The 25,060-nt window shown below is 41.9% G+C and overlaps 1 protein-coding gene across 1 annotated transcript in view; it reads right to left on the bottom strand.

Annotated features, from left to right (window-relative positions):
- F13A1 (coagulation factor XIII A chain) overlaps positions 1-25,060 on the bottom strand; it is a 151,091-nt gene that overhangs the window by 70,208 nt on the left and 55,823 nt on the right. Inside the window, exons 5-6 of the mRNA XM_069809037.1 lie at positions 13,334-13,441; positions 86-934 (exon numbers count right to left, since the gene is read on the bottom strand). The gene's annotated coding sequence lies outside the window, so the exon portion shown is untranslated. The remainder of the gene's footprint in view (positions 1-85; positions 935-13,333; positions 13,442-25,060) is intronic.

Genomic DNA, 25,060 nt, shown 5'->3' on the forward strand with positions numbered 1-25,060 from the left:
CACCAGATGAGTCATAGTAGAAGCTTGTACTTTGCTGTTTGACTAAATCCCACAGCACTTAGAACTCCCTGCAGTGAATGCTTACCAGCTTGCGCTCAGCTCTTCTCTCAGACCACGTTTGCTGGATCCTTTAGGGGAGGCTGGTTTGAATGGTGCTGAAATAGGATGAGCAGACACTGTGGTTGGAAATAAGGGCTCAGAGTCAGTAAGAACATGCCAGAGAAATGTCTTGAAAGCTGCTCAGGTGTTTATGCTTCTTCAGTCATGTCCATTTTAATTAACTGGGATCCTAGAAATCATAAAGCTGGGTTTCATTCCTTTCTTTTTAAAGGCAGTTTATCTTCTGAGTAGAAAGGTGGTCATTTTTCGTCATCTTGTGCTGTTCATTATAACAATTAAGACAATGCCAAACAGGCAAGTGAAACACTTGTCATCTACAGAATCCATGTTTACTGGCCTTACTCTATCTAATCTTTTACTAATAAAAATAATCCCATAGCAGCAGATACCTATCATTTTATGAAGATTTTTTCCACTAGGTTCTCCAATGAGATAGCATGGTCTGCTGGGCACCTCTTCGTTTGTGCAGGTTTCTTCTCCTTCCTACATTTCAGGGCTTGTTGAGCTCAGTGAAATCCCTGGTAAGCACTGGATCTTCCCCCAGGTCCCTCCACGAGCACATCTCGGAGAAAAGTGGCCATTCTCAAATTGGTTGTTACCTTGATAATTCAGCTCTCTTCAGCTGAAACACATGAATAATACCGCTTTCAAAGCTTCAAAAATGGTGTTAGAAACCTCAAAGGAAGAACACTATTAGACCTTTTAAAAGGTATTTATGAAGTTCAAGAGCGGATGGACTTGTACCAGAGTATACTGCAGTCTTCGTTCACAGTTAGCAGGAGAGGTAGGCTCCAGCCTCAGGTTCTTTGAATCTCTGGAAGACCACAAAGGAAATTTAAAGTTAGACATTATGAAGAATTGTTCCCATCTGCCTCCCCTCCTTCGCCCAACAGATATGCAGAGTGCCTAAGTACCTGGCTATCACAGATCACTGGGAGGGAGTTGCTGAAGCCTCTGTCTATGTGAATGACAAATATTCTATACATTAGACATTCCCATAATGAATGTCCTGCTATGGCACCTCCCAAGAGTGTCTTGATTAATTGAAATAAATAAAATACTTCATGTTGAAATAACAGCTGGTTCCGATACTTACCAGTATCAGCTGATAGTCTAGAGACATACACTTCACCAGGAAACTTTCACTCCTACACATTATTTAAATAGAAGCTGTTTTTTGCAAACTTAGTACCTCTAAACTGAAGTTTATGACATTTGGCTAGTAGGGTCTTTCTAGCTAACAGTCAGTGTTTTTCAAAGCGCAATACCTGTCTTATCAAAAACCTTACCCAGAAGAAACCAGGAGTAGTGTGCACGCCACACTGTTGTGTGGTGCAAAGAGGATGCATCCAAGTGAAAGGACAAACAAACCATTCTGCTCACGAAATCATTTCATCTCCATTTTAGCCAGGAATGCACTAAATAATGCATTATTCCTCGGCTACTCAAAAGGTCACCTTTTGGTCTATGAGCAGCTGCAGCAGCTGTGTTCCCTTGAGACCCCGCTGAGAGCAAAGAACAAAGCGTGAGAACTGATGACAAGCTCAGGGGATGCAGGTATGAAACAGGCTTTTGGAGGCCTCCCAGCAGCTCCAGTTAAGAACCACTGCCAACTTTCCTTTCTCTCATTTTTTACTTCAACCCCAAATAACCTCCTTCTTTCACCTCCCCTTCCTAAGTAAATTAGTCACATGTAAAATATAAGAAAATAAACAGCCAACTCAGATTTTGACACCATGCAGGGACAAGCATCCACAGAGATTAGGGACCTCCTATTCATCATTGATTTCCCATCATACTTGACAGGAAGGTACAACAAAGAGAATAAAATAGGCTCCCCAGGAAGGCACTCTGTGAGGCCGAGTTCAGCTTAGAGGCTGCTGAGTCTCTCATTCCCAAACTATAATGCAAGCAAGCTGATTCTGCAACAAAAATACATACGCAGCAGAAGCATCTGACCCACAGCTGGTCTAGATACACCCCTGATATTTGAGACGTTCATCCAGTAGGTCTGGATGAAAGAAACTGGTGGCTTTTTAGATATTATTTCCTTATCAGGAACCCAGATACAAGTTTTGCAGCTGGGAATCCATTCAGCTTTCTAGATCAGGGTGTTGGTTATAATATATGGACCTTAGTTTGGAGGGAGGGAGTTTGAAGGGGAAAGAAAATCAGTGTGGATTATCATCTAGTTCAGAATCTGTCCTCCTGACAGGTAGGTTGGGATGGTACAGAGGAGACATCCTGACCAGACCTGGCTTTGACAGGATGGTGGGTGAAGCGACGTGTTGTTTTTGTAGGATATCCTCAGTGATGTTTTCCACAGACCTAATCCTGTTCCATTTCCTGAACACCTAAATCAAAATTGTCTACAACCAGAATAGCTTTTGTTTCAAATTAAATCAAACAAGCAAGGAAAGAAATAACAACTACACATGAGAAAAACAAGCATGTAACTCACTGTAAGGGCCATCTTGCATTGATGCATAGCAATTCCTCCTAGACTACAGCCTAGGGAACACTTTATTTTTAAAGGTCCAGCACACAATAACAGAATCATAGTAGACATTCATCTAACCATATGCACCACTCATATCTTTCCTTACCCAAAAAAACAAGCAAACTTTAAAAAGAGATGGTAAAAAAACCCTAATGAGCAAGCACTGAATTAAATATAATGCAAAAAAAATTCAAGTGCATATGTATTCCTTAGTCCATCCAGATGTGTTTTCATCTCCTCCAGTCACTTGCACATCAAGGTTGCAGCAGACCTCCATGAAAACCCCCTGAGCTCTGGGACTCCCGTCCCTGTTCCAGGGTGGTGTAGGATTCAGTAACTCCAGCTGCCGCTGTTAGCTTTTCCCCACTGCAATGGTTCAGTATCACTGCCAGCCAGCATAAAATCCTGCCCAAAAGCACGTGCCGTGTAGCAAGGCTCTGCAGTTCAGCAGGTTGCCAGCCTTGGAGCCACCGTGGGCACGGCAAGGTGGTAGATATCAAAGGACAGAAAAGAGAGCAAGGGGTGGATGGGCCCATAGAGTTCTTCAAATGAATTGGCAAGCAAATTTTAAAATTGCACCTTAAAAACTGAAAAGCAGAATATTGTAGAGCAACCAATTTTGCCATAAACTGCTTTTTACAACAAGCTGGAGGTAACGGCAGTGAAAGCCAGAGAGGCTCTGCAGCCGTGATCAAACTGAAACCCCTGGCTTGCTTGTGTACCCCTCTGCCACTGGTACCTGACGGCCCTGAACAGCACGTACTGCAAGTCAGGAGAAAGCCCCATACACTTCTGACTGCAGCCATCTTAATCGGTTTCCAGCCACGTTACCGTCAGGTATGGGTGATGACTGGTGTTCAGTCTGCATCAACATTATCGCATATACTGGACCCACCATTCAGTAGATACTCCAAATGGGGCCAGGATACCACTGGCATTACTTAGCTCATCTAGCCAAGCCCAAGTCTGCACTGGCTTGCATAAAAGCAAATAAAGAAAAGCAAGTCTGTTAGCAGTAGGCTTAAATTTGTTCAGCAGGAGCACACACCTCCTTTGCAAAACATCTGTGAGCCTGGAAAGTATAAGAGGCTAAAGACACAGACTAGTCACGCACCATTTATTTAACATGTGTGATCCCAGAAAAACTGAGGGATGTTTCTAGCTAGAAATCCAAGCCAGAAAACAATGGCAGCCCACTGCCCAGCCAACAATCCAGGGTTTAGTACTGGACCAAACAACAGCTAAATAAGTGCTCTTCCTAATGGCAAGAGAAGCAGGAATGGGAACACACAGACTTTGCACTCCAAGCCTAACCTTGCCTTCCTGTGCTTGAAAACCATGTGCTTTTGGGGCTCCCTAACGTGATTTTGGAGTCTGTGATGCATCCTGAATTTGCCAAAGATCTTGACATCGTTATCAGTATTCTAAGTCACATCCTTTCCTTGTGCTGCCTCTAAAAGAGCCAGCCTCTTTCCACTGACCATACGGGCAGCCTGGTAAGAGGAGGCTTCCAGTGCAGACTCCTGCACAAGGTGCTTAAAGTCAAGCAGTGACAATATTGCTCCAGACCCCCACCCTTCCACCCCTGCTCTTCCCTCCCTGGCTAACGAGATGATTTTCTTTAGCAAAGCAAACCGCACCCAACACATAAAAACAACTGCCAGACCGGAATAAGAGTGCATCTGTGATCCCAAACCAGGGTCAGCAAACTAGCCATTTCCCAGCTTCACACTGAAGTAAGACCAAGAGAGCACTGGTGCCCTCCATCCCATCTCCAGGCCACCACAGGCAGGAGAGCCCAGGCCAGCAGCTGGATTGGAGTCCCCCAACACTGCAGTGAGCACCACACTGTGCATGGTATCTGCTGGCCAAGTAAGGTACAACTATGGTAATTTTTTTCTCGAGCATATTTTCGGAACTGTCCTCTTTGACATATGTATTTAACGGGCTGCAAACCAGTTAACACATGTGTGGACACTCACAGGTACACACACGCAGAGCTGATTACATACAGCTTTCCTAACAGTTCTGATAATCTGGATAATTTATTCAGATTGGCAAGGTTTGAGTGTTTTTCCATTTCCTCTGCAGGAAGGAAACAATGTCATTGTTGCTGTGGTGATCCTTCCCTTAATATTTTTTAGCCATGATCTGACTTAAAGTCATGACTGTCTCCGGGAAGTGTAATTTTATGAAGGCACAATATTAAAACATTAGTGAATAGCCTTTTCTTTTTCACACTGAATATTATATATTTATTCCTTGAAATTCACATTTACAAATGAAAACATGTAGGTATTCCTTTATCATAAACAGGGCTGGTTTTAGCCTTTATTTTGTAACCCTGTTCTCCTCCACCCCCTTGGGATAAATCTGCACAGCCAGAACCTCTGCTTGCCTAGGTTATGTTTTCAGGAGGGTGCATACTTACTCAGAAACATCAATGCTGGCATTAAGAGTAGTTGCATGTGTAATCTCCCAGGCATGGGGTTTAAAAAAGCTACCTCCTTCCCCGTTAGCGAGGTTAATGACTGCTCTGCAGAAGAGGAGCAAGGTGATTTCATTTTTTTCCTTCATTCATGAGATTGCAGAGCCAGCATTCCTCTGTCTGTGGAGAGGACAGCAAATGTTAGCTCACTACCTTCATTTATACTTTGATCAGTGAAGCTGTTTGGCAGAGAAAACTGTTACGCGCAGTAAGAAAAGAAGTACAAAACTTCTCCTACTGATGCAAATGGCTGATGGCAAGTTATTCCCATTTGTAGCCTGGGCTGTAGACATATCCTTGCATGGCTTTGGCAAAGTAAGGGTGGTAGCACCAGCCCCTGAAACCTATAGTTCTGCCATTACATGGCAGTAGTACACAGCACACAAGGAGGTGCTGATGGGGGGGTGCAGGTCCAGCCCTCAACCATCCTGCGCTTGTCTCCTTCCCTTCACTCTGAATAGCAAAGCCAAGCATCCTGGGAACGGCTGTGTTTTTAAAGTTGCAGAACTACTTTCATTAGACTGCTTTCCCATAACCTGCTTCACATTGAGTTCTCCCATGGGATTAATCACGGAAAAGGATACCATGCAGTAGAGATGAAAATAAACTCAACTGGGCCAATGGAAAGCTGTCCTCTCATTTAGTCGTGATTTTCTGAAAATTATTGTTTGAGATGAAATTTTGTTCATCTAGTTTAAAATCCAGAATTAATCATTCGGGAAAGTTGACAATTCTGTTTCTCCATTTTGTATCTCCTATGGGTGTTTTCCAGCATTTAAAACAGTTTCCAGATTATTATTCTTTGAGGTGGGAATGAACAAGAGGCTTGTTTATTTTCCATTCAGGCAAATAAAAAATTACATTCTAGAAGGTTTTATAATTTCCATCGTTGCAACCAAGTGTGTTTAGCATATCTGAATAAACCAGATGCAGATATTTGTTCTTGAGATGCACTAACAAAAGCTACCACAAAACTTTTCTTCTACAATGGGATTGCAAATATAGGTTATATGAAACCACATATTTTCTTCGTTTTTATAAGAAAAAGTCCTAGAATCATAAGTAGGGAGAGAAACTACTTAACAAACAGATGCGTATATATCTATTTACACACAGACACATGCATTTACTATGAACTGCATTAAACATGATGACAGAATACCCCAGCACGAATGTGCCTATGTCTTTTGTTTCTCACTGCTTCTGTAGAAATTTCAGGATTTTTAGGATTTCATCTGCAAGTTTTCAGTAAGTGCTAGAAACTCATGCCTTCCAAAAAAGCAATTCAATCCTCTGTGGTCTTAACACTCCCTGGATAGAAGCTGGTAGATTCAGCAGCCTGTTGATGCAGCGAACTACGTCAGTGGTACAAAAAAACAACCTGTGCCTCACTGGTGGAATTGGGACACGGCTTTCTACCACCCCTCCAATCCTTTCCCACCGTCAACAGCCTGGTGAGGGCACTTGGACTCTGCCTTCCCACTGATCTCCAGAGGCAATACACTGGACACGGATGACAGGCACGTGTGGCTAGACTGTGCCCTGCATAATATTTTGGGTACACCCTGGATCCTACGCAGCAGCTGAACAGGGATGCTGGGCTTGTGCTCATGCCCACGATGCCAGCAGGCCTCCCACAGCTGCAGCCAGCACGTCGCCGCTCCACGCCAATTCCCTCGCCAGACCATGCAGGCATAATCCAGCTTGTGATCTTAATCATGCACTGGCGTGGGGAGGGCAGGATTTGACAGCTGGTTTGCTTCCACCTTGACCCTTCCCATGCCCTGTCCCATACTGTGATGCCACCACTACCAGAGTAATCTGCGGGCATGCATTTATGCACATCGTGTATGTGTGTATTCTTGCCTACACTATGCCTTAGAAATGACAGAATTCTGCAAAGAAAGGAAGAGACAGCACTGACAGATGGGAAGAAGCATGCAGGGTCAGCGGAACCTCTTTTCTGGGTCATTTTAAAAGAGTCAGACTTCACTCCACAGACCCACTGTAATTTAAACCCACTGTAAGAGAAACAAAACCAAGCAAAGCAGACACTGTTGGATGGAGGCCAGCCTGCCTAGAGCTACTTTGACACCTCTCATTAGCTGTAAATGCCAGGTCTCGCTTCCCCTGCTCAGCTGAAGGTGCTGGATTTCGGATCACTTCCCCTTAGCATGCACCAAGCCTGACCTAACTGCAGCTTCATGGGACCAGACTGAACCTTCAAAGTCCCCCTCTGCTGCATTCAGCGCCATTTCCACGCAAACCCTCTGCATTAAGGCAACCTTCCAACACATACTCCAAGCAATTAGAAGATTTCCTACCTGCTGTAAGGCAGCCTTATTGTGAGTATACATCATAACATAGCTTTTTACGTGCTATTCCACACCCGGATTGCTGCCTTTGTTGCAGGGGGCTGAGCTACAGCCCCTGCAGGAGCTATGAACAGTGCATTTGCAAGCAAAATGTAGGTTTCTGTGCTATTTCTGAAAGCTCTGCAATTCACTTCCTGCCTCACACACGGACTGGGGTTTTGCTCAGATGCAAAGCTCAGATTGAGCTGTCAGTCACAATATACTTCTCGTTTTCCTGTTTTAGAAAAGGGATTTGTACTGGTAAAGGATGCACTCAGCTCAAAATCCTGTAGCCTTAACTACATGGACTCTGGAGCGAAATATTGGAAAGGGATGAAGGTATGTGACAGAATTAAGTCTGTGCTATGAAGCAAGCCTAACTTATGTCCAAATCCCAGCCTTGCTGAAGTACAAACAGTGGTCTCCTCTGGCTGTACTGGACTTGGTATCAAATCCCCACAGAGCTTGGTAAGAAGTTGTGCAGGTAAAAACAAGCTGAATTTTTTAACAGTGTATTACCTAGCAATTTCAATGATCCCTGCTGACAGTTTAGTTTTAAGGACCAAATTCTGAGACAATAACTCATGACCCAATTCTGAAATCAAGACTACAGTTCACAGATAATTTTAACCATACATCCCTCAGCAATTTTGGAGAGAAAGGGTGCTAAAAGAAGGCCATAGTAAGCACAAAAGAGACAAAAACAGTTGGCTAGATATTTAAACCAGATAAACACAAGTTAGTAATAAATACAGATTTTCAGCAGCAGTTTTTGCAAACCCATAGAGGGGAGCTTAGCAGCTCCTAAATCAAGGCAGGTAAGAAGTTAGAGTGTCTTAACTAGTTACTGCCTTACCACACACCTACCTGCTTACCTCCACTCCATGTGAAATGAAGGCAGAAGGTAACTCACAGTTAAAACCAGAGTGAATTCCTTCAATTCTGACTGCATTCCTCCCTCCTTCCACACTACCAAAAGGTATTAAGATGTTTACGAATCTTCAGTCAAATCAGTATCATAAAAGACAGCTCAATTTTGAAGGGGCCGGGGGGAGCAGGAAAGCAAGACCAGGATATTTACTGTCTCACCTTTCTCCAGAGCTTAATTTTGAATTAGCTTTGCGGCTTGGCTAATTAGCCCACACACTGATATTTTAAAACAATGATTAATTTTCCCAGCTCCTTAGAATACAGGCTTAATTCTAGTAATCACAGCTGCTCGTTTCTATAGCCTGTTAATGCTTATTGAACCTTCGAGCCCTCAACTTCAAGCCTCCACCTCTGGATACTTTCAAGGAGGAGTTAGACACACATCTGTCAGGGATGATGTTGATACAGTTGCACTCAACTTCAGAAGGAAAGGTGGTTTAATGATCTCTTAAGATCCTCTTCAGGGCTAATTTTCCATGATGGAGTCTGATTATAACACAACCTAATTGCACTATTTCAAGAGAAAGTTACCCGATCCCAGTAGCTCCCCCCCGCCCTCCTACTTCTCTTCTATTTGTGTTTTAATAAATCCTTTCTCTGTAGTAGTTTGGCCACAAGAAAAGCAAGAAGCCTATCTTAGAGAACTATCCCTAGGCTAGACAGACAACTTTCAGATGATAGATAGGGAACCATCAGCTCTGTCTTTCTGTTGTGCCATATATTGTACATGACATAAAACTAGGATATTCGATACTGGGAGAAGAGGGCTAAACCAGAGTATCTTACTAGGGTTTCACAGTCACAGGCTCTGGGTCTCTCCACCAGCAGACCACGCAGCAGGACAAGTTTGATCGGGACTGGATCTGGGCAGAAGACTGCATTTCTATCAGGCTAGTCGTAGTACCGGAGATACAGGTAATATCTGCTCCAGCATAAAATTTGTCATTGCCATTTCCAACCTCAGACAGTCTTTGGACATTTGAACCTTACCTGGAGACACCCATATGATACTTATGGCACCAGTGCTCTGCATTGTGTGGCCACCATGTCTATAAAACACTCCTGGGGACCTTTCTGTTGGGTTTGCTTTACTGTCAGAGTCTGGTCTAGAAAGAAATGAGGGCCTGGGCCCCCTAGCATTTCCAACAGACTTTTTGAGGCAGGTCCTAGAACAATTATGAAGCAGTTCACAATCCACATGTGCATATTTTTGAAGCGTAAAATGTTCCAGAAATTCCTGGTGTATTCTCCACATTTTCTACCTTCTGTGCTGCTTTCCTTCTTTTCTTCTTGTTTCCATTCTCTCACCACTTCAGTAAAGATCAAAAGTCATTATATTCTGTTCTGTTTGATGGATGAAATCCCTCTAGACTAATCTCTGCAATGACATACAGATCTGCAGATATATTTTTCTGGAAAAATTTAAAAAACATTTGAATATTGTTCAGGATATTATAATACTTTGTCTGTTCACTTTTAATCACCTCTAGAGTGAAGCTTTATGTTTTTCATTTGAACACAAAGATTTCTTTCATGCCTAAGATGTAAATTAGCAGTGGGCAAAGCAATTCCAAAAAGAGAAAAGGAGAGGGGCTGAACATTTCACCTCCCATCAGAAAATAAGTGAGCTATGGAAGATGCGTGCCTTGAGCTGCAACCCTTCCATCTTCCCACCTCTCAGTCCGGTGACTTGGTGCAGACCCAAACCTACCCACCTCACGTAAGGCTCCCATTTGAGTGCCCCGGCCCCGGAGAGACTTTGGAGACCAGCACAGAAGCTTTAAACCTCCCACGCTCAAAGTGAGCCTTCTCCTTTGCTGCTTTGCCAAAAACATCTGACAGGACTTCAGTGGCACTCTTCTACAGATGCTGTTTCCTGAGCAGGACTATACAACGTGGCAAGCCACAGTAGCAGGCAACTGAAGTCCTTTAAGCGCCTGTGTTTGTCCCCAGAAAAGAGTACAGCGATGAGGGGACGAGGAGGGAGATGACGACGTTTGGCAGAACTTGGCCCAAGCGGACTTAGCAGAGTTTCAGCAAACACAAAGTGAACTGGAAGGGTCACTTGGTTTATAGCCTGCTGGCCAGCAACAGGAGAAGGAGCGGAGGACTAAGGAAAGAGTTCCCTGGTTGCAGAGGAGAAAGAGTGCTGGGTTATCAAAAGCATGTGGATGTCAGGGAACCATCTGGACCTCTTTCTGTGGCTTGCAGCTAATCTCCAAATATTTAGTGGAACACTGCTCCCCATGGGTGCAAATGTTTGCTCATCCTTATAGGGGAAACTGTAACACACAATTAGAAGTATGTTTTGTAATACAGTATTGTTTACAAACATACTGGCTGGGAAAGGATGGAAGTTGGTTCTGGGTTTAAGTGATTTTGTTTTCTATTTTAGTTCTCTAAAATTAACCATGGTAAACCTGACTGCATCTGATGGCCAGATAGAACAAATTCAAAACCTTAATGTCTGTCTTTAAAATCAAACTAAAGTAATTGTCTGATTCCAGATCTCTCCTTTAAAATCCTCTGACTGCAATTGACTCTGTCTGCTTAGATAAAAAGAAGTGCCTGATTCCCCACCATTGCCTGTATACAATCCAAGGGACAGTACTGAATGCTATGGCATTTCTCCAAATGTATATGACCAGCAACAAAATCTGGTCAGGTGACTTCAGGAAGAGTTTTCCTAGTGGTACATCTGTGCTGTAACCTGCTATGAGGAACAGCAAATCTCTCTACACCCTTTTGGTACAGCACACGCATTACACAGCCCCAGACAGATGCATAGGATAGTACTGTGCTAAAACTGTACTACAGACAATGTGTCAGAGATAGCAAAGAGGTAGTGGAGAATAACAATTTCCCTTCTCTGATCCTCTGGCAGACAGACTGTCAGCACTGAGCTTTCCTTACCCAAGGAGGGGACCTACAACCAACACACTGCTGCCCTCCCAGAAGGGTGTCCTTTGGAGCAGAACACGGCAGAAGCCAGCCCATACCCAACTCTCCTGACAGCATAGTGTTTTAAATGGTAAGGTCTTAATGTGCTTTGTGCCCAGTTTCCCTTGCAAAGGCTCAATACTGTTTATAAGCATCATTTCATCAAGCATTTATCCATTTATGCTGAGAAAACTCATGGCACAGCCCCTCAAGGAGTTCAGTTTGGATCTGATGAGATATATCAATGATGCTGCACTAATACACAGTCCTTGTAATCTTTCACAAGACCCTTGGTGTTGCCAGAACATTGCCTGGTTTACACTAAACCTACAATCTCTTCATTCATTTCTTAGGTACCACTTCATTCTTCTATTTTTAAATATTCTGTAAGTTGTCTAGGTAGGGTTTTTATGCAAGCACACGCCCTTGTCTGCTGGCTTTGTTCCAGCCTGAGGTGTTACTTTTTTTCTAGCACACAAAAAGACCTCACATATCCCACCCTAAAGGCTGCAGTATTTCAATGCTGTTTGAAGTTGTTGTGTCTGTAACGCCATCCCTCCAAGGATGTGAAGAAGGGTGCTAGCTTATAGATCATTTTTTAAACTGTACATCAGTTAGGAAAAAAAAGACACTACATGGGAAGTGTTGTTGCTGTGAACTGGATTTATAACATTTAAAGAACCAACAAGTGGACTGGTAATGTGACGTACCTACAGATTTAGATGTTAACTTCTCAGGAGATGAAGTACATTCATTGAGTGCTGAAAACAGAACCTGGTTATAGAAGAGCTCCTAATTTTATTCCAGCCTGACCAAATATAAACTTTGGTCAAACAAGGAGTTACTGGATTTGTCAAAGACGTAAAGGAAACACGAGTTATCCTAGAAGCTGCAACAGATAACCTAATGGTGAGCTTCAGCCTAACATGTAATGAAGAATCTGGCCTATACCGTAAAGACAAGAGTAATCTGGTCAGACTGTGGATGCTACGCTATGGGCCCAGAGCAGAGACTGCCATTTAACAATGCAGTTCTGGGAACCACAAAGTCACATTCCCTGCCTTGGGATACCCAAGTAGGTTGACTCTTGGCTCCCTCTAAGCATTCAAAAAAATTAGGGGATCTCAATTACAACCCTCTACAATGAAAAAAAAAAAAAAAAGAAAATCAAGTACATTTGGACTGAGATGCAATTTGTTTCAATAGGGAACAGAGTACGGTATGATTCAACTGCAAATAAAACCTAACTGCTCTTAACAGCATCCCGCAAAGCTACTAAGGACCTATACATGGACAGCAGGATCAATACCAGCTAAACTTGCATTTCATAGCTGGAATCAGAGGCACTTCATACTGACAAAATAATAAAACAGCAAAAGAACAATGAGACACTCTGGCACGTGTACATTTGCTAAAACCACCCATAATGAAGGCTTTAGCAATGCAGAACTCAACCTCCCAGCTCAAAGTTTTATTGGCCATTATCTCACTGGATTTGGAGCAATGGCTCTGAATGCAGTAAAAGACATTCATTTTTCACAGTGTTTCCCCACATAACTAACAAACTCGTTTTCATAAAAAAAGACACAATTTTGAAATCCTCAGAGTACCTGACTTCTAATGGTGCCAAATATGTTTCTCTTTTCATTAGCATTCAAGGATCACTATGCCCAAACCACCCTCATCTACTTTTTCCACTCATGTAGATGCAGCTGATGTTGGATCACCAGCCATCTCGGTTCTGGTCCAAGGTAATAGCTTAGGACCAGACCAATCAGTTATACGGAGAGGCTGTTTCTAAATTAGAATGGAAACTGCTAGACACCCCCAACATAGCCTCCCACTGGCCTGTTTCAATATGATGTGAACTCTGTGAAGATCTTGTGGCTACCCCACCTCCCTGGTTGAGAATTATAGACATTTCTCTCAGTTTGTAGAATGGTTGCAAAAGTAGATATATTCAGAAATTCAAAAAATTATCAAAGAACTCACAAGTGTTACCTAAAGCTCTGGAATGCATGTATTCTTCAACAGGCTTTGCACAGCTTCCCCCTCCATGGAAAGAAAGTGAATGAAATGGCAGCACAACGTGTTCCAGGTGGTAACTGTCTGAAGAGGTCACAAGCAAAAATAAAAAAAGACAGAAATTAACAGGGCATCAAGGTACATGGTTAGCCAAATTTTGCTTCTCCTAGGGAGAAATACTGTCCTCCCTTTATATTGCAACCCTTGTGAAGAAAGCAGGAACTTGAAGCCAGAGACCTCCTGCTTTCTCCTGGCGCTTCTCAGCCCAATGACCCAGATCTCAATACTACATCATTCTGAAAATCTTTGATATCTTGTTCCTCTCTTTCATGAAGTCAGTTTTGGGGCCTGATACAAGACATAAACATGGTTCCCCTCAGCTGGACATGCCTAAACTTCGCTGCTGGAAGAAGGCTTCCTCAGGAAGGCTGGACCCTTTTCCTTCCCTGACTTCACTGGACACTTCCTCACTCTGCCATCTCTCATCCTGTCCACCCTCCTGGTCAGCCTAGACCTCTTGTCTCCTCTTTGCCCACAACTCTCCTTTCTCTGAGGCACATCCAGGAGCTCACCACAGCCAGTGACACCAGGGAATGAGATGTGGTGACCATTCATATCATCCTCTGCTAGCCCCTTGAGTAACTCCTGCACCAGTTGTAACTGTCCTCTGGGATACCCAGGCTTCAGCAGGCAATGGTATCACAGCAAGTGCCATTAACCCAGTCACATCCACACATCACATTTTACCTTACAAAGCCTGCAGTAAGGATTTGTCATCTTTATTTCCACTTAGCTTCTTCTCACCCACCTTCACTGCAGCCCTCACTCTTTCTTTTTTCTTTCTTTGTCATACTCAGACCTATCCCCAGTGAGCTAGGGTTGGATACTTCTCTCACCACAGCCAGCTAAGAGTTTGATATAGCCTAAATCAAATCAGTTGTCTCTGCTTTCTCTGCAGTAAATGGAGAGAGACAGCTCTAGAGGGCTGTTCATCCCACTGTATTCAGGTATGCCAGAGAGGGGAGGAATGCATCACCTTATAGAGAGCAGGAGATCAGGCAGCAAGCTCTAAGATGAGAAGCTGAACATTCAGATAGCTACAGTTTGGCAGTACCACCTTAGAGCATGAGTAATTAAGATCTGAAAGACAGAGACTGACTGACTGATAGAGAGCTTCATTCCTCTGGAAGCCCAGATGTCCTGTCCTTTCCATTATCACTTTCAAGTTAAGGGGAGTGGGTGGGGAGGGGGGATGTGATTTCTGGTGTCCCCAGGAGGTTGCGAAGACCATAAGGTCATATTCAGCACTAGTCTCTGGGGCTGACATCAGTTCTGTGCAACACCGTGCTCAATGTTACGATATCATTTGGATCAACAGCCACAAATGTTTCTTTCAAACTTCTTTTCAGACTCTGCATCAAGGTTAAGCCTAGTTCTCCAGGATCCACATCAGCCTCCGTTTAAGGCAAGGAAAACAAAGGAAACAGTTCCTTTGAAACTACTAACGATTGAAGCCTTTTAATTCTTTTCCTGTTTGCCATTAATTTCTTCCCCCGTGAGTCTCAGAGCTTGCTGCTTTATCTTCTAAGCCTTAGAAGCCTTGTTACCCTCAAGGACACCTTGGATTTATGAACATTTCTTTCTTTGTTCACCATGCCCTTCCAATTTTTTTTCAGAATCAGGAAGTCATTACAGCACCAGTTGATTCTCTCTCCTTGCCAAGTGAACCTTGAGTTTGGAAAGTAAGTGTTTTCTCTATGCAGGGAATCCTTTCTTGATTGTTTTCCAAGTAATACAGAATGCCTATTATAAGAAAGAGATCTCTATATATCCTTACAAAAACATAACATTAATAAAAAGAGATAAATCTAGATTGATCCTCTACTTCCCCACCCCAATCTTCAAAACAACCCCAAAATATTATCATCATTCAGTAAAAAGACTGTCTCCTTTGTAAGTCAACAAATTCACCTTTTCTCAAGCCTGCTTCTTCTTAATAGTCTCATATATACTTTCTTCCTTGCCTTGATTTTTCTCTCTGCTCATTATCATTAGGAGTCCTATTCTTACCAGGCATGTAAAAGGGAATCTTGAAGACTTTACTGATGCCCACATCTATAGTCTCATTCTTCCTTTTTGTCCTTCCTTCTCAGTCCAACATAAGCAATGCACAGTCAAGTCAGAGGCTGCATACCTTTATTGACAGTGAGTCCTACTTATAAACAAAAAAGAATTCAATCTCCTCTCCTGATTTCACAAGTCTGTCTAAATGAACATTCCATCAGTTTAGTACATATCCTGATAATAGAGTTAAAAGTTATTTCAGGTCTCTTCATTCCCCTTGCCAATTTGTACTGCTTTTCAGGCAGACATTGCCCAAAATACTGTTCAAAATATTTTTCCCTGGTTGTTGTGATAAACCCCAAACAAATCAATAAATGCCTAGCCCACTGAGCAAACACAAAAAAGAGTCTGTATGACAGACCACCAAAATATGTTGTCAGACTATCCAAACTGGCAGGGAAAGAGTAAGTACTGAAACAATGAACCAACTCCAGGCTGAGTTACCATACGGAGTTATTAGTAAAATCATGCTATCACTCATAAATTCAACAAAAGAAAGGCCACCCTCTTGCACCTCACTGATGTGCTGTGGAAGGCAATAGTAAAGCAAAGGGCAGAGCCTGGCCACGTGCATGAGAACGATAGGATCCCACTTGACCTAGAAGAGTGAGGTATTTCCTACTGGAGTGTGGCATGCGATTCACTGGGAAGGAGAGGTGGGGAATGGGATTTCTAGTGAACAACCCCTGTGTTTACTGGATGACTTGAAAGAGGACCAGCCTTTAGTGGGCTCCTAATGTTGCCAGAGGTGTGAGGGACAGCCTATCCGGGGGGGGGGGGGGGAAGAAGCGAAACTAAGAAATTGATAAATTTGCAGTTTATCGCTGGCTTAAAAGCCCACCTTGCATATTGTTCTGGATCACAAGCCCAAACCTGCTTCCAGGGAAGTCAGTGACAGCCAAAGATCAGGGTCCATTCCAGTTAAGTAATTTATAACCTTACAAGGGATATTTAGGATACCAGTGAACATATAAGTTTCTGGTTCCTTTCAGCACACAAATACCTGTGCTTTTACAGTATGCATATTTTAAAACTGTTGATGCTTGCATCTTGCTCTTACTTTTATGGTCTTCAGAAGCTAAAATATAACAATCATTACCCATATTTACTTCATTTATTTAAAATCTCATCAGCTTGTCTACGCAACACAGGTCCTCACATGGATGAAGCCACAGACATTCTGTGGACATTCTTGGGCTGCTCCTCAGAGCTCTGAGGTTCAAGATGAGTAGCTGCCTACATCTGAGACCTGCCCTGGTCTTCCTGCTACACCGAGGTGCAGCAAGGCAGTGCAATCTGCAGAAAGATCCTCATATGACAAAACCAGCAAAAGGAGATGAAAATCAGGAAGAGAAGCAGGGTCCTTTGGCTCATCTTCCAGCAGAGTCTATTTCAGAAGCACAGGCAGAAGCCCAGCCTGAGGTTTAGCTAGGAAGGTCACAGGCAAACATTTGCCGGTTTTTGACATCTGCTTGCATGCAGATTGTCCTCTGAAAACAAAGCTGTTCTTCATGATGGAAAAACACACAAACTCTCAAGAACTACATTCCTGAGAGCTTGCCAATCCCTTCAGCCACACTCCTTAGAGTTGTAGAAAGCACCAGTCTTTTTTTTTTTTTTTTTTTTCACATTGGGATTCTCTTCAGTGGTACCTTCCCAGCAAAAGGGAAACCCACTGTACCCCTTCTTTTTGTAGCACAATGTAGAGGGCCAGAGGGTTGTCATCACATGAGGCCGGTAATAGTGGTCCCCAAGACCAAGAATCTCAGAAAAATGTTATTGGCAATCAGTTTATGATATCTGATCCTGTTTCTCACCAGGAGTGCAACCCATTAGGAAGGGGACCCCAAACAATTGCCCAAACTTTTAAGCTGCACCTCAATTTATACACACATTGCAGATACGTAACTGTAAGAACTAACCTAAGCAAGTTTTTTAGAGTATCGCTTTTGTTTTACTAGGATGATTTCTGAAACATGCTGCTTGTACCAACTCTACAGATCTTAGAAGGAGCAAAAGGGAGATAATTAAAGAAACATCACAAAAAATGAGCCAAAAGACATTTTAATTTCAGAATCTTCTAGTGTGAATCAAAAGCTGTACAGCATGTTGTAATGCTGGTAAGCTCTGCTTTTCAGCAGCATTACACTTCCGTTTCTAGCTCTTACTCTGGATATTCAGGGATTCCTGAGAGAACTAGCAATTTCAGACTGAGTAAAAGTCAGGTATTTAATGGTGCAGGATAAATGCACATAATTACACAGCTCTGCATTTTAGTATACCAGTATTATTAACACCTATAGAATACAAACATTTCTGTGTCACCATGTACAATGACTCATTTAATCTGGAATTAAAATGCATTCAACTCCAGGGCAAAACAACACTGCTGTTTGACTACGCGTAATCATAGGTCAAGAAGCAAAGAAAAATATCACATTCAATTAATACTTCTCACAACCTGAAAGATGCAGAGTAGAATTTAGTCATTTAGCTGGAGGGAGCGCTATTATTCTTATGAAAAAGAGATGGGAAATTTCCTCATTACAAATATAGCTAATTAAAAGATGAATTTTCCATGATGCAATAAATTCCAAGATACCAACTTCTAGATTTGATTCAAAGAAAAAAACAAAAACATTTAAAAACTTTTCAAAGTCAAAACTTCCAAATATTTTATGAAACAAAATCCTCTATAAATATTTCATTTGAATGCTTTTTGGAAAGCCCAAAAGGACTGTTTGGATAAAATCATTAACTTTTCGACTTTTACATAAATGAATGGAATATAATATATCTGAAATGAAATTGTCAATGGAGCCAATACATGTTTCTGTGAAACATTTCAGTTTGTCACCTGAACACCACAACAGAAAGTTTTCCACCAGGTAGATGTACAAGCAGGCATCAGGAAAAGGGTTTTTCTGTAACACGATTTGGACCATATTTAATGGAAAAAAGTATTATGAACTTAGAAATAGAAGTCAGACACACACTTTTCACCAAAAGGCAGTGAAAACTAGGTCACGTGTTTGTGCCCTTCAAAAATTTCTTACTCTCTTTCCCTACTTGTGTTTCCTCCTGAGTATTCTTTGAGGTGATGACGAGGTGCAGGAAGGTTACAGCTTTCCTGACAAGCTGGGCTCAAGCCTGAGTCTACATAATTTATGAGAGCTGAGACTCACAGGCCAAAAAAGGCTGCACAGAAAATAAAGGCTGCACAGCAAATAAAGGCTGGACACCTCATCGTGCCCTCTCCTGGAGCTCTTGTTCTGAGTCACAACATCAATATTAAGTCAAAAGTTGAGAGAGACAAATTCACATCCGTTTCAAAGACCTGCAGGCAGAAAGGTTGTGGAGTAAATTGCCAACTCTGGAAAAGCAGCTGCCTATATGAAATTAAATTTTTTAAAAAGAGCACAATGTATTGATCTGATCTTTGCCAGAATAAAATATTAACCATAAGACCCTTCCTTCACACCAGCCACAACCATTATACTGATAAAAAACCCAGGAAGATAATAAAGTCATCTCACAAAAGAAAGAAAATAACCCAGAGAGATTTAGAACAGCATTTGTTCCAAACAGGTTTTCTTAAAATATTTTGCTACAGATAAAAGGACTTCACTTAATAGAGCTTTACTTCCTTTTCTTGAGCAAATGTTTGTAAATCAGAGAGGAAAATGGCTAGTAACAGTCCCTTGCAGATTTGCAGGAACCTTTCAGTTGTATATTACGTGACCCTTGCTACCATGATGTCCATCAGGTTAGCTGGGATCACCGCACAATAAATCGTAGAGATTTTTAATAAGTGAATCTCTCCTGCGGCTTCCCCTGTCCTCTGTCTAGTCATCTATCTCTATGATTTATAGGATAACGCATCCCAATTCTACAGGTAACTCCAAATAGCCACGGTTTATAAATCAACCTGGTAAAGCTGCTCTCCTTCTTGCTCTAAATAAGCTGCCTACCCTACAGCCCAAGAATCAGGACTTTTTGGTAGTTTCCTCTTCTCCCATCCTACCAACACTGAAATAAGAGCTCTGTGACAAAGGACATGGGGAATTTTCAGTTTTTCCAGGAAGCAGAAAGGACTTAGTTGGGGCCCTGGAAAGTCCTGAGGCTTCCAGTTAGTGTTGTGAGGTTACTTAACTTTTTCTGGGATTTTATGGTCACTTTATAACACTAAAAATTAGAACATTTAAGTAAAGCATTTGTCTTTATGAACAGATAAAACCAGTTCCAACATATTTTCCCAATCTGTCTAAAATAGTTCTTGATTATTCCTACTGAGTTATGTTCTAGGAAAATCCACGTAGCTTATAAGCCGTACAACTGGCAAAGCCACAGCCCAAATAACATGTCTAATTCTACACCAACCACAGCACCATGCAGTCCCCGAGTGACTGACTGTGTTTGTGTGCACATACACCTACAGAACAAAAGTACTCCAGCATCAATACTCTTTCCATACAGACCACACATGAATACAAGGGCAGTGATTTAATGCACAATGCCCACATCTTGGTTTGTCTTTCAGAGCCCTCCTGAGAAATGCCCATGTGATGGTGCTCAGGGTGCCTCAGGAGCTCAGGGCACCCCGAGCGGAGCACCCAAAAAGAGCTGGACACCTTCCTATCCCGACGGATGCCACCTATTCCACAAGTCCGCAAGTCCTTGCTGCACACATGAAAAAAGGGCTGTCGTGTACCCTAGTTGGAGCCACCAAGGAAAAAATACAGAGGACTCAAGAGGTCACAGAGAGACACTCTTCAGCAGCTTCTCACACGGCCAGCCCTTCAACATGACTTTAATGCCCAGAAGGGACCTACAAATACAGCAGCCAAGAAGAAGATGGAAATGTTGCCCAGCTCAAGGTGTTTAGTGAGATGCAAGGTCAGTAACATCAGTAACAGTATAGTAGTAAAGGGTATTGAATAGGAGAAGTTTCAGCTTGATATTCAGCCGGTGAAGGAATTCAGGGAAGGACAGCAGAGTTTAAACAGCAAACATGCAAAAACAAAAGCTCAATTTGGGGCAACCAGTGATAGCACAGTGATGGGACAAGAGAGAGAAGCAGTTTTCTATATCTCTTAAAGCAGATCAAATCTTTCAGCTTACATTTTTCCTGAGCCCTCACTTACACAAGTTCTCAAAGACATTTCTGTGGCAGTTTTTTCCCAAATGAAAGCTGAGTAAGAATTTGGCCTAGCTGAATTGGCAATTAAAAGCACGCATGAAATAGGAGAAACTGCTTTTGGAAGGATTGGTAGGGATCATCGATACTGTTGTTAGGTAAGAAAGATCATTCAAATATACTTGATGAAACTCAAATATAATTCCAGCTGTTGCCATTTCAGTGTAATGTGGTCCAGTACTCCCAGAAAAGTCCATGTGAATTCAATCCAGATGAGATTAACATGCTCCAAGGGTGGGACTTAAGACAGATGTGCCTCATAAGCAACATACCTTCTCCGACTGTCTCTGCACTGGAAATATAAATTGCTTTATATTTAGAAGTTTAAAAAGATAAATATGAATCTGCCTCTAACTGTTAAACTAGAAGTCAGCTATTTGTCAGACAGATAGAGCTTGTTCTAGAGTGCTAAGGAAAACCTTATAAGAGGACAGTTTCCTCACTGCAAAGTTATTTAGGAGTTCTCTCTACCTTCTCCCTGGGTCCTTTGAGACACCATGACAACCCTAGCATGTCAGGGGCAGGCAGAGCTCTGCTTCAGAGCTCAGATTTTTTTGTCTGGAAGGAGATGAGTCATTTTGTCCAGAGCAAATGCTTGTTTCACCAACACAGGACGAGTAGCAATAGTATTGAAAGAGTAACTTCGTTTGGATCATCAGTTAATTAAGGGATTAACTTTGGTCTCTGAGCTACATGACTGCTTCTAAAGGAAAATTTTGGCTGGTGCTCTTACTGACATGAAGAAATCCATGACTACCTGATTGCACAAAGTGCTAGGTGCCATCAAATACGATGGAAGGAGTCAAGGAATAGGCTCTTTGTAAGATCAGGTTCTCCATAGCTGTGCATGTCTCCCTGGGTTATGCTCAAACGAAATTTTCTAGGTGGAAATTCCATTAGAATCCTTCTGCTTTCTGCTTGCTTCTACTGCAAGGCTTATTGCTCAAGGGATCAACAAATCCGGTCAGCAGACCCACTCCAAACCTGGTTAGCCACTGCAATAACCATTATGAATCAGCTGAAATTTTCAGTGGAAATTTCTATCACATTTCCAAAACCTGTGGAAGAAGCTACAAGCATGTATTTGTGATGTTCAGATTTGCATTAAAATGATCCGGTTTCACCATTGTGAATTTTCTGCTTATGTCTTCAGATCTGGACTGGAGTTCCCACAGATCACCTTTGTTGAAGCCAGGCAGCCAGCCTGGCAGAACCAGAAATGAGAACAGGCTTCAACGATGACACAACACAACTTAATCTTGACCTCAGGGCAAGAAATTTTTCTGGTACAGCTAGAGATTTGTGAAATGAGCAATTATGCAAGAGTTCTCAGAAGTCAGAGGAGGTTAAAGGAAAAACACAGAGGTATCTTCCAGAAATACATCAACCCTGTACGCTTGCTGAGATGCCAAACAAGATTTTTGACATGAGCTAATATCCTCTTGTGCAGCTGGGCTAAGACTTCTTAATTTCATCATCACCCATTGAGGGCTTTGCCGTTTAGGATTTGGGGGAAGGAGACTGTGGGTAGGTGTGAGTGCGCATGGGTGATGACGGCAGTGAAAAGACGGAGAGGATCATTTCCAAGAAAGTGAGAGATGTTTGGGGTTTTTTTTAACCCTTCCAATAGTTACAGTTCTTTCTACTTGTTTTTGTCATATCAGCGAAGTACTGAAATATCACCACTTTGGCATTGAAATTCTCTTCAGAATGGAGAGATGATGGTGAATGTGTTGCCCATGATTTCAGTTCACCCCTTTGAATGCTTGTTATTCCAAGCTCCATAATCCATTTAGGTTTGAATATTTCTGCTTCCTGCATCCCCTCCTAACATGATTTTATAAGTGTCTGCAAAACAAGTATCCTGGGATGTCATGAAAGCTGTGTGTAAAGCACAGGAGGTTTGCTCAGGTTTTGGGGTGTCTAAATGTCAACTAAGAATAACAACAAAATCAGAGGTCACCTTCAAGTCACCAAGCAGCTCAGACTCATGATTTTATCAGTCTCTGTCATGGCCCTCCATTGCTGTCACGATGAAGAATCCAACTCTATTCAGCTGCTGCTTGTACAGAAGTTGTTTCATACCTCTGGACAGCTTAGTCTCCCTCTCCATACTTTTCCTATCCCACCCCAAAGACGACTCCTGTGAGCTCTACAAGCTGCTACATGAGTATTTCTCTCATCAGTTCCATGGTTTTTCCGGGGTAGTTTCCCAAGTCCTATATCAGTGGTGTCTAGCAAGCCCTCACAGCTCCCATTCAGGCAAGAATACGTTTGAAGACTGTATCCCTTCAATTACACTATTTCAGAGCAGGCAGAGACAGTGTCGTATCATAGATCCCCCACATGCAACGTGGTAGATTAACTGACCTAAGCCGCTCTTTTTCTTGGCTTCTAGTCAAATTCTGGCTCTGCTTATTTCAACAGTCTTCTGAGCTGCAACTACCTCAAAGGACGTCTTGCTGGCAGCAAAGTCCTCTCCAGTTTACACCTGAAGTCTGGTTCTCCGTTTGCCGTCACAGTCTAAGAAGGGCCTTTGAATCACTCTTGTCTCCTCGGAAGGGTTGCAGGCACGCCTGTGATTTTCCAACGGCAGGATGTTCTGAACAAAGACATTTCAAAAGACACATAGAAATAAGAACGTGCTGATTTACAGGTACTCTACATCAGGAAAAGTGGGAGTATTTCTTTAGCACACTACTGAAATATCTGTCTCTTGCTTCAGGATGAACATGTCATTTTAAATACCATATTATGAGTCTACGTGTATGTAATAAATTCCTTCCTGATCTCCAGGGCTGTGGCTATCTGCTTGCCACTCTGCTACAAGCCACAGATTTTTCCCAGATGTCATTAGTCTGTGGAAGACCCTTTTTCCACCCCTGATGCCTGTGAGATCAAATCCCAAACCAGGCTGGTTCTATAGACCCTCATCCTGAAAAAAAGTGCACTGGGGAAGTAGGTACACAGTTTTGATTTTAAAGAGCCTAATTTAGGACATTCCATTACCATACATCTAATGTTATTGATATCTTGCTATAATTTAAAAGTAAATGCATACAGAACAAATAAAAATACTGTAAAAAAATAGATGTGTTTGCCACTGTCATACGTAAATACTTTCATACCCTTTACTTGAAAACCAAGCAATTTTTGTTTTTCCAAGAAATACACAATATTTGGCATTAGAGATAATGGAATTTCCTGTGGAATTGATATTTCAGTTCCTAAGAAACCCAGGTTTTAAGTTTTGGATCTCCGTTTTGCTTTGTTTTCTAATAAGATCAGGTACTAGTTAGATAAGGATACTGGATAATAAATAACTTCTGCCAAAATAAATAGTTAATATAACAATAGTTGAACAGTTGATGATGATTGTGAAGCCTTTTGAAGGTAACTGAATTTTATATATTAATCTCTAAAGCAAAGTAACAGTAAAAACCCAAAGATAACATACACCCATTTTCATCCCTTCAATTGTTCAATTTTCCAGAAATATTGCCAAATTAGCGCTACCCAGTTCTTTAGAATTAGTAAAAACAAGCTTTTGCAAAAAATCTCTAGACTATAAAAATATTCCATTCATGTTCTCACAAGCAGAACTTGAATTAATAAAGTGAAATACTCCTTTTTACCAGTTCCTATTTTAATAGAGAACCTTCCAAATTGGCATCTTCAAATTGAAAAAAAAGGTTCAGGCTTATTTTTCCATTTCTCATTTTCATATATATATATATAATGTGTATGTATGTATAAAGAGGAGTGAGCAGGAAAAAAAACCAAGTGAAAATCGGATTTAAAATAGTTTTTCAAAGTCAAAATTAATTTTTTTTTGAGAGAGAGGTGATTTTTTGGACTGATTCTCAATACAAATACGTGAAGATACAGAAAGAAATTTTTTTTTAAATAACCCCTTCTCTTTTTTATTAAAAAAAAAAAAAGCTATAGTCCAACATGTTGCACAAAAGAGCATGAAATGTTTTCACTTCACCCTGTCAAATGCTTTTTCAAATTCTTTGTAAGATTCCCTATGTAGGCCATCACTGGAAATGGCTCCTTAATGCAAGGTAGGCTCTACCAAATACAAGTTCTGCCCTGGAAGAACAAGAATATTAAAGCCTACAGCACATACACTGTTCAGCTGCAGCTGCAACGGAGAGGTAAGAGGGCTCTGACATGTGGCACATTAGAGCTGAGAGTACGGATTGACACGACACCTAGACCCACATGTAACCTGGCTGAGCTCAACCCTTTAGATAAGGGTTGTATCTGCTCTTGGAAGTACAGCAGGTTCTAAAAGACCAACACCTTTTGAATGGCATGGAGTTAGTAAGAGTTGTGGGAAGCCTGTTGTGGCTGCAGCTGTGGTTAGTGTAGCAAAA

The sequence above is a fragment of the Haliaeetus albicilla genome, chromosome 21 (assembly GCF_947461875.1).
Source record: "Haliaeetus albicilla chromosome 21, bHalAlb1.1, whole genome shotgun sequence".
NCBI classification, from domain to species: Eukaryota; Metazoa; Chordata; class Aves; order Accipitriformes; family Accipitridae; genus Haliaeetus; species Haliaeetus albicilla.